The following is a 10,783-nucleotide window of genomic DNA, read 5'->3' on the forward strand; positions in this document are numbered from 1 at the left end:
AATGTTTATCTTTACATTCTATAGAAATGTAAAGTTTTTAAAATTGTATTTTTTAGTTTATTTATTTATTTATTTTGCAGTACTAGCATGTTAGGCAAGTGCTGTACTACTGAGCTACCCCCGGTCTTTTTTATTTTGAGGCAGGATCTGACTAAGTTACACAGGCTGCCTAGAACTTGCAATCCTCTTGCCTGGAGAGAACTTGCAATCCTCTCGAGTAGCTGGGATCACAGGCATGCACCTATAAGAAGCCTGGTTTTTGTTTTGTTTTGTTTTGTTTAATTAAGCCTTTTTTTTAAATTAATTAGTTTGCTTGTTTATTTATTTATTATTTGTATGTGGTGCTGAGGATCGAACCCAGGGCCTTGCATGTATGAGGCGAGCGCTCTACCGCTGAACCACAACCCCAGCCCTTTTTTGAAGCTTTGATGCTTTCCAGATGAGAGTTGATCAAGTGTTGCTCTTACTCCTAGGTGAGGGCCGAAACTCCATTCTGTGGAAGAAGCTAAGGTTGACACTGCTTCACTTCTTGCTTTGCTGAAGCTTCTTCCTCCTCGGTCAAGCTTCGATAGATCTTCCTACAACATATGACACACAGGTATGCTACTAGAAAATGTGACTTCTTGTTTGTTTTTGGTTTGTTTGCAATGGAAGACAGAGTCTTTCTGTGTTGCCCAGGCTGGCCTTGAACTCCTGGGCTGCAGGGATCCTCCTTTGTCAGTCTCCCAAGTACTGGGACCATAGGTGCATGCCACAGCGTGCATGGCTTTAGACATTTTTAGTGTGTTTGCATTTCTTTAGCTATTACTTTTTTGTTTTGTGTAAAACAACCTGAACTTACTCATCTTGGGCTTTAGCAATTTCCTTCCAGCAGATGTATTTAAGAGTCTTCTTTATATATAGCACGGTGTTTTGGTTTTTATCTCTTTACTTTTATTTTTCGATTTTTTAAAGGTAGCACTAAATTCTGAGAAGAACAAATAAGATCCCTAATGGCTCAGGAAAGATTTAAAGTTTGAAAACCAGGAGTAGTGGCCTGCACTCTGCCTCAAAGACCCGTCCTCTGAGAGCCCCCAATTCTCCCCTTGCCTAGAGGGTTGCCCACTGCAGGAGCGGTGCTGGCAGCCAAGGTTGCAGGCCTGCTTCTCCCAGTAGTGTATCCTTTGATTTGGGAACTGTTTGCTCTTTAGTTGTCTTTAGGAATTTTAAAGAAAGCAAAATACCCTGTGTTTAGCTTCTAATATGTGATTGAGTGGCACTTTACACTTGAAATTAAAAACTTTAACGTGTTAGAACATTAAAATGAAGATAAAAGAGTTTGAAATATTTACATCCAAAGTGAGATTTAATACATAGCTCTTTTTGATAAATTGATAAGTATCAAGAAAACTATTTAGATTTTATCCGTATTCATATTGTTGTTACAGTGCCATTCCATTTTCCTGAGAAGTCTCAGTTTTTTTGAGTTTGAGGCAGAGTCCAAATAGTTAGCTGATAGTCTCTTGAAATCATTAGAGTTCTGTCTGCAAGTTTCCTTACATTTTGATGGTTGGAATCCAGGGTCTTTTTTCTGGTGCCCAGTTTTCCCTATTTTGCTCTGGCCATTTCCACTGAATACGAACATGTGCCTCTGTACTTCCTGTGAACCGTGGGGGATCTGGAGGTTCGGTCGCTGTGGCTCGGCCTTTCAGAACAGGCACTGCGGTGGTGGCTGTGCTCTGGTTAGCACATGGGTCTGCTGGTGGCATGGAGGCCAGTGCTGTGCCTGGGCAGCCATCAGAGGTTGCAGAATGGTGATATGCTGTTTGTCTTTTCCTTCTCCTTGATGAATTGTCAACAATTCTTCATTAAATATTTGGGATAGTTCAGATGGGAAAGGCAGGATAAATAAATGCCTCATTCTGCCTCTGTCCATTCCCAAGTGTCTATTCTGCAGCCACTGTAAGAGTAAGCAGTAATCACTGGGCATGGTGGTGCACGCCTGTTGTAATCCCAGCAGCTCTGGAGGTTGAGGCAGGAGGATCACAAATCTAAGGCCTGCCTCAGTGACTTAGTGAAACCCTAAGCAGCTTGGTGAGTCTCTGTTTCAAAATAAAAAATGAAAAGGGCTGGGGATGAGGCTCAGGGATATGTGCCGTTGGGTTCAATCCCTGGTACCATTAAAAAAAAAAAAAAACCCAGAGTAAGTAGTCTTTGTGCTGAGCACCATGCAAATCCAAGAACTAAAGCAGCCGTGAGTGTTTCAGTCCATTGCAGTGATTCTTACAGATGCTCATTGTGCTGCTCTGGCCGGAGGAACTCCCTGGACTTTGTCCTTTATCCTTTAACATACCTCCTGGTCTGCCCTCCTTGCTTCCTGGTTTGGGAAGATGTCCTAGACTCATGTAACTTTTCTGCCCCAGACCTAGGATCACAGTGTCTCTAAGCAGTGCTGTATGTAGGAGTCAATATCTTTTTTTTTTTGGATACTGAGGATTGAATTCCAGTACCTTGCCACTGACCCTGGCCCTTTTTATTTTTAGTTTGAGACAGGGTCTAGGGCTGGGGATATAGCTCAGTTGGTAGGGTGCTTGCCTTGCATGCACAAGGCCCTGGGTTCCATCCCAGCACCACAAAAAACAAAACAACAAAAAAAAAAAAAAAAAAAAAAACCTTGAGACAGGGCCTCACTAATTGGCTGGGGCTGGCCTCAAACCTGGGATCTTCCTGCTTCAGGCTCCTGGGTTGCTGAGACCACAGTCTGGGCCCAGTGATGCCCATTGCTGTGATGCTGGTGATTGTCTCCAGACTCTTTGGTGAACAACCAGCAGACAACACTTTTTAAGTGAAAATATGGCATGTGTTCATACTATTTTTTATTTCAAATTTAAGAGTATTTTTGCTTCTTGAATTTTGTATTTGTCTCGTTTCTCTTGTGCTAGAAGTCATGGTTCCTGATGATTTTGGCATCCTTACTCATTTGTTTAACCTGTAAAGTATTTGTGATTATTTTATAGCAGCAGTACCAATATATCACCAGCAATTGGATCACTGAAAATAGCCTAAGGTTTCTCTGCAGTTGTTCTTGTTCTTGGAGTAGATCCTTAGGGATGTGCTGCCAAAGTGTTGCTTTTTTAATCACTTGAACCAGTTCTTCACTATGTCATCAGCTGGTTACACTGATACATTTATTTCATATTAATCTTAATTTTAAGGAAGAGCTTTTTAGTTTTGTTACAGGTTCACAAAACATTTTTTATGGTTCCAAGTCAAAATAAAATTTTGAGAAATGTAGCTTCCATTCCTGTCCTTTGGACCCTGTTTCCTCCCCCTCCTTAGGTAACTTTTTAGTTTTTACCTTTCGGTGTTCTGTGTGTGTGGTTCCCACTCTTAGCGACGCATGTCCTGAGGAGGGCAAAAGACTGTCCAGCAAGACTGCTCAGAGAAGAGAAAAGGGTTTGCATCAGACCCTCAACAGCTCCTGTGTGTAAACGCAGTTAGAAACAGGGCAGTCTGCAAAAGAGATTGAAGAACAGAGACAAGGCAGTGTTTTCTGAAATTTCATGCCTTCTAAACCTTCTAAACAACTTAGACACTGGAAGCCACTCTACTACGCCATGTTTTATGCTTTCCACTTCCACCTTCTAGTAAAGCTGGCGCTCCCGAAGTAAGCATTGTTACACCCTCAGCTTCCACTCACAGACCTTAGGCTCCAGCCCTGGGACAGGCGTGGCCTGGCCTGGAGAGGCTGCCTGCTCCTGGAGGCTGTACACGGAGTTTGCCCTCACCCTGCTCCTCCTTCCTGTCCAGAGGGCAAGACTCTGGCCCGGGGTGTCTGCACTAGTAAGGGTTGAGTGGAAGCTTTTTAAAAAGCTCTGAGTCACACAAACCCAGGGGTATTGGCCACAGAAGGCCTCAGTCCCTTATGTGCCTGGTTCTTCTCGTGTCGGCCTGGGCAGGCTGTTCTGCCCTCTCCCTTGCCCCTCTTCTCTCAGGTCTTTGGATAAGCAGTCATGCTGTTTGTTTGGATGAGTCTCGTCTCCTCTGTGTTCCCAGTGCCTTTGCTGGGTGCCCTCTCCCACAGTGGAGCAAGCAGTTGGCACCAGGTATGGTGAAAGGAGTCGGTGTGCTGAAATGCTCGCCTGCATCCTGCCCCCTGCAGCCTCGGCTTCGGCTTCTCTGGACACTTCTGAGCCCCCACTGCGCTTCACGTGGAGCTTGTTTTGACATGTGTGTTTCTCACCCTTGCTTGCTGGCAGGCGCCATTTCCTTTGTTTATCTGATGCTTCCCTTTTTTGGTTTTCCCCGGGCTTTCCAGTTCTTGGAACATCCTTGTCAGCAGATGTACTTTTGTTTCCAGTTTCTGAGCTCCAATTAAAATATGGCACAACTTCAATCACAGAAGCAGGGAGCATGAGGCAAGCCATTGAGTAAAGGAGTGGCAAGGAAGGAGGCCGAACCCCGTCTACCAGTGCGTTTCCATGTGTGACCTGGAGACTGAACTTCATGAAACCTTCCTCAGAAAATTAGAGCTTTCATTTAAATTAAAAAAAAAAAAAAAAAAAAAGCTTCAGAATAAAATAAATTCATGCCTGAAAATGCTGCATACAGTAAATCATCAATGGAGCAGTGCTGGTGCTCAGGGAGCTGCAGAGTCAGTTCCAGCACTAAGCAGCAGACCTGCCCTGGGGACCCCCACGGGGCTGCTCTCCAGGTGTGGGGAACTCTAGCCGTAGTACAGTGCCCTTGTGTAACTTCCTCTCACGCTCCTTGCTTAGTGGATCTATTGTTGCCCTTCTGTAAATGTATGGGAACAAACATTGATTTCCCACTTTATCCCCAGTAAGGACGAGAAGGTGAGACTACGTGGCAGTGGCTTGGATGCCTGTCGTGCATGTGTCGTGACACGCTTCTCAGAGGTGCTTGTGTTCAGTCACTGGGCATTGTAACCTTCAAGTTGCTTCCCTAAAGCATGCTGTCCAATGTTAGTTGATGTATCACTAAAAGTTGCCTCGTACACCATCTTTAATGCATTTGACTGAATTTGCATTAAGTTTTCTTCATTAACACAATAATTATAAATATTGTAGAATTTAACTAACTTATGATTACTTTAGGTTAAAAGTACAATTTAAATATTTCTGAACTCAAGTATAAGCAAGTGAAATAAAGGCATTTGTGTTTAAATCAAGAAATCTAATCAGAGGTTTCCACAATCTCTGTTTTGGGAGGTTCCAAAGATTCAACTTGACTACTTCCTTTTTTGAAAATATATATTTGTTTAGTTGTAGTTGGACACAATACCTTTTTTTAAAAAAATTTATTTTTATGTGGTGCTGAGGATTGAACCCAGTACCTCGCATGTGCTAGGCGAGCGCTCTACCGCTGAGCCACAACCCCAGCCCTTTTTTTAAAAAAAATATTTTCTAGTTGTAGATGGACCAAATGCCTTTACGTTAGTTGTTTATTATTATTTTTAATGTGGTGCTAAGGATCGAACCTAGTGCCTCACACATGCTAGGCAAGTGCTTTCCACTGAGCCCCAGCCCTAGCCTCTGCACTCGACTTCTTTCTGCTGCTTCTGGTTACTGGCCTGCAGGTGGAACACACATGGGATTCCCAGCCCTTCACAGCTGGGTGTGAACAACCAGATGTAATCACAGTTTAGAAATTACCAGCACAGATATTTTAGAAAAATTCAGCCTTTTAATTTTAGGAACTTTATCTTTACGGTGATTTTGGTTTGGAGACCTTTGAACGCAGTTTTCCTCCTGGAACTCTACTTCTCGGCATTGCTATGCCAGTGTGAGCTGGAGACTGAACTTCATGAAACCTTCCTCAGAAAATTAGAGATGGCTGCTGCCCGTGGTCCTGGCCAGCCTCTGCACCACCAGTCAGCAGAGCCCACGTTCATCAGGGCAGCTGTCCTCTTGCTTGTTTCTGCATTTGCTTTAAAACATTATCCCCTCGGTCTTAGCTTTTCATGACTTGTACGTCTTCATTCCTCTCTAGCTTCATCTTTCCTATTTAAGAACTTAAAAGGAAGAACTGGGGATGTAGCTGGCCTAACAGGGGCAGGTACCTGGATTCCATCTCTAGCAAAAAAAAAAAAAAAAAAAAGGAAGAAAAGAAAAAAACAAAAGAAAAACATGAGCAGAAACCCAGTGGGCCTAACAGGACCAGCAGAACGGCAGGAGGTCTAGTATGCGACCCTTTCCTTTGCCATAGGGAGGGGTGGTTACCAGGTGGTGCGGGATGGAGAGGGTTTTGTGTCTCACCCTTCTGACTCTTTCCATATGAACACTTTTACATTCTAAAAATTGAAATTAAAAATCACATAAAATTTACCATTTAAACTCTTAAAACACATAGTTCAGTGGCTTTGTGTCCTCAGTGTTCTGCACCCATCACTACTCTCCAAGTCCAGAACACTCACTGGTCGCTCCCATCCCCTCAGGCCCTGCACCTGCACTCGCTTGGGGACTGTGTCTCTGTGGAGTTGCCTGTTGTGGACTTCCCATGCTGGTGGAGTCGGCTGGCACGCGACCTTCGTCTGACCTCTGTCACTTGGCATAGTAGGTTCAGGGTTCGTGCGTGTGGCAGCACGCGTCAGAGCTTCATTCCTTTTTGTGGCCGGGTGCTGTTCTGATGCCTGGATGGACCACGTTCTGTTTGTTCTGTTTTCCACTCACCGTTGGTGGGCCTTGGGGCTGAGTCTACTTTTTGGCTGTCATGAGTGACGCCGCCATGAATGTTGGTGTGCAGGGTTTTGTGTGAGCTATTTTCAGTTCTGTTACATGTACATGGAGGAGAGGGATTGCTGGATCCTGGGGTAACTAACTTTTTGAGGACCTGTCTGTTTTCCCTAATGGACACACCATTTTATGTTCCCTCCAACAGTGTAGAAGGTTCCTGTTGCTCCATTCATTATCCTTGCCCAAACCTGCCATTTTCCATTGTTGTAAAGTTTAGTCATTCTACTGGTACTAAATTATTTATGGTGAGTTTTCATAACAATAGTTAATTTGGGGGGGTGGGATACCAGGGATTGAACTGAGGGGTACCTCCACCACTGAGCCACACCCCCAGCCCTATTTTGTATTTTATTTAGAGACTGGTCTCACTGAGTTGCTTAGTGCCTCACCATTGATGAAGCTGGCTTTGAACTCACCATCCTCCTGCCTCAGCCTCCTGAGCCGCTGGGATTACAGGAGTGTGCCACCGCGCCCAGCCAACAATAGAATTTTAAATTGAGGTGAAATTCACATAATATAAAATCAGCCATTTTAAAGTTAACAGTTCACTGGCTCTCAGGGCTCACTCTTAAAACGTCTTCATTACCCCAGAAGGAAACCCTGTCCCCATTAAACAGTTGGTCAGTTGCTGTTCCCTCAAGTCTGCTTTCTACCTTCATGGATTTGTGCCAAATGGGAGAGTCAGCCATGGAGTGATCCTCAGTCCTTGTGTGTAATGCCCAAGAGCTGGGCAGCTGCCCTGGCCCAAGAGCACATCGCAGCACAGCAGGGTGGAGCGACCTTGGGAACACGGTGTGCCTGCCGATCTGCAAGGAGTGGGAAGCGCCCCTGTGAGTGTGGAGAGGGAGAGGAGACTGCGGGTCCACTCAGGGGCCCTGGGAAGTCTGCCTGCCTTCCTGAGGTGGGTTTCTTCTATAGCCTACCCACACAAGCGGGGTGGACATGTGTCCCCTGGTGTGGCATGATGGGCATTGAGTTCTGTGGGTCAGTTGCTGGTCAAGGGCTCCTTTGCCTGACTCCCTTTCTTATTGCTACTTTCTCCCATTTCTGCTCTTTTCTAGGTAATCACCTGTGCTAACAGATGTACCTGTTCTATGTTTCTTTTTTTTTTTTTTTTAAATTATTTGTTCTTTTTAGATGTACATGACAGTAGGATGTATTTTGGCATATTATACGTACACGGAGTGTAACTATCAGGATCCTGTTCTTGTGGTTGTATATGATGTAGAATGACCCTGGTCATGTATTCAAATACAAGGCTAGGAAAGTTATGTCCAATTAATTCTACTGTCCTTCCCATTCCCACCCCCTTCCTTTCCTTCCCTCTGTCTAATTCAGCAGACTATCTATTCTTCCCCTCCCCACCCTCTTGAGTTGTGTGTTAGAATCCGCATATCAGAGAGAACATTTGGTGTTTAATTTTGGGGGATTGGCTTATTTCACTTAGCATGATATTCTCCCATGCCATCCATTTACTAGGAAATGCAATAATTTCTTTCTTCTTTATGGCTGAGTAATATTCCATCGTGTATATATGCCACATTTGCTTTATCCAGTCATCTGTTGAAGGGCACCTAGGTTGGTTCCATAGCTTGGCTATTATGAATTGAGCTGATATCAACATTGATGTGGCTGTGTCACTATACTATGCTGATTTCAAGTCCTTTGGGTATAAACCTAGGAGTGGGATGACTGGGTCAAATGGTGATTCCATTCCAAGTTTTCTAAGGAATCTCCATACTGCTTTCCATAGTGGTTCCACCAATTTGCAGTGCCACCAGCAATGTATGGGTGTACCTTTTTCCCTACATCCTCACCAACATTTATTGTTACTTGTATTCTTTTTTTTTTTTTTTTTTTTTTTTTAGTTGTAGTTGGACACAATACTTTTATTTTATTTGTTTATTTTTATGTGGTGCTGAGGATCGAACCCAGCACCTCACTTGTGCTAGGTGAGTGCTCTACTGCTGGGCCACAACCCCAGCCTGTTACTTGTATTCTTTATCATTGCCATTCTGACTGGAGTGAGATAAAAATCTCAGTGTAGTTTTAATTTGCATTTCTCTAATTGCTAGGAATGTCAAACATTTTTTCCTATATTTTTTACCATTCATATTTCTTCTATGAATTGTCTGTTGAGTTCCATTGCCCATTTATTGATTGGGTTATTCGTGTTTTGGGTGTTAAGTTTTTGAGTTATTTGTGTAACCTTAGAGATGAATGCTCTATCTGAAGTGTGTGTGGTAAAGATTTTCCCCCGTTCTTGGGCTCTGTTCACATTCTTTTTTTTTTTTTTTTTTTTTTTTTAGTTATACATGGATACCATATCTTTATTTTATTTATTTTTATGTGGTGCTGAGGATCTAGTGCCTCACACTTGCTAGGCAAGCGCTCTACCACTGAGCCACAACCCCAGCCCTAAGATGAGTTTTGTGCAGGGTGAGATAAGGATTCAATATCATTCTGCTTTTATGGATTTCCGATTTCCCCAGCACCATTTGTTGGAGAGGCTCTCTTTCCTCCAGTGTATGTTTATGGAGCCTTTGTCTGGTCGAGATAACTGTGTTTGTGTGGGCTTGTCTCTGTGTCTTCTCTTCTGAACCATTGGTCTTCGTGTCTGTTTCCTTGCCGTACCAGGCTGTTTTGGTCACTACAGCTCCGAGATGTCATTGAAGGTGTGGTATTGTGAAGCCTCCTGTATCACTTTTCTCACTCAGAATTGCTTTGGCTATTCTGGGCCTCTTCTTTTTCCAAATGAATTTCATGATCACTGCTTTTTTTTTATATATGTTTCTTATAAATAGAAACATAAAATATGTGACCTTTGGTGTCTGCTTTTTTTATTTGGCCTAAATAAAATAATTATGTTTTCAAAGTTTACCCACGTCAGTTACATGAACCGGAGCTTTTGTTCCTTTGTAAGGCTGAATGACATCCCTTCTTGTGGGTGGGCCATGTCTTGTTTATCCACTCATCCGTGGATGATACTCTGGTTGCACCTTTTGGCTCTTGTCAGTAGTGCTGCTGTGGATAGGGTTGTCCACGAGTTTTTTTTTTTGTGGTTGTTGTTGTTGTTTTGAGTACCTTTTTTAAAAAAGTTCTGTTGGGTATATACTTTAGAAGTGGTACCTGTGAGTTTCATATTATAAAATATATATTTGGGGGCTGGGACTGTAGCACAGCGGTAGAGCACTTGCCTCGCATGTGTGAGGCACTGGAGTTGATCCTCAGCACTGCATAAAAATAAATAAAATAAAGGTCCATCAACTAAAAAATTGTTTTTAATTAATATATATATATATTTGGTCTTCACCCCTGTTTCCTGGATTACCACTCCTGAGATTCTTGGAATCTTTGAAGTGACAGTGACTTTTTATTTGCTAATGAGTTGACTGATGGCTGGCAGTACTGGGACTGGTCACTAGAAAGCCCAGGTAGAATTAGAGAGTTGGTCGTTCAGCTCTACCCCATCTTCCAGGAGGGCAGACGCCAGTGGCTAGAGAATCTAGTCAGTCATGCACAGACTAGATTCTCCACTTCCATGGAGGAAGTGGAGTGGGTCTCAGAAAGCATCTGGGTCGCAGATTATGTGGGGGCTCCTAGAGGGTCATCCGCCCAGGGAGGCTGCAGGGGTTCCTTTTCCCTGCACACAGCCTGTGCATTCTGCGTTTCTTCTACTCAGTCTTCTCCACCCCCACTCCTAATACTGGGGATCAAACCCAGGGCCACACACATGGTAAGCAATTGCTCTACCACTTAACTAGGTCTGCAGCCCTTTTTAAAATTTTTATTTTGGGGCTAGGATTGTGGCTCAGTGGTAAACTGCTTGCCTAGCATATGTGAGGCACTGGGTTCAATTTTCAGCACCATATATAAATAAATAAAGGTCTATCAACAACTAATGGAATGTTTTTAAAAAAAAGTTTTTTTGACATAGGGTCTCACTAAGTTGCTGAGACTGGCCTGGAACTTTCGATCTTCCTGCCTCTGCCTCTGGAGTGGCTGTAATTACAGGCATGCACCACCACAACCAGCAACAACTCCTCCTC

At 43.5% G+C, this 10,783-nt stretch overlaps 1 protein-coding gene across 2 annotated transcripts in view; it reads left to right on the forward strand.

Moving 5' to 3' along the window:
- The first annotated feature begins 426 nt into the window (after positions 1-426).
- The window catches only part of Traf3 (TNF receptor associated factor 3), a 52,860-nt gene continuing 42,503 nt past the window's right edge, over positions 427-10,783 (forward strand). For both annotated transcript variants that reach the window (XM_015495938.2, XM_015495946.2), the window contains exon 1: positions 427-598. The gene's annotated coding sequence lies outside the window, so the exon portion shown is untranslated. The remainder of the gene's footprint in view (positions 599-10,783) is intronic.

This window comes from Marmota marmota, unplaced genomic scaffold (genome assembly GCF_001458135.2).
Source record: "Marmota marmota marmota unplaced genomic scaffold, marMar, whole genome shotgun sequence".
Lineage (NCBI taxonomy): Eukaryota > Metazoa > Chordata > Mammalia > Rodentia > Sciuridae > Marmota > Marmota marmota.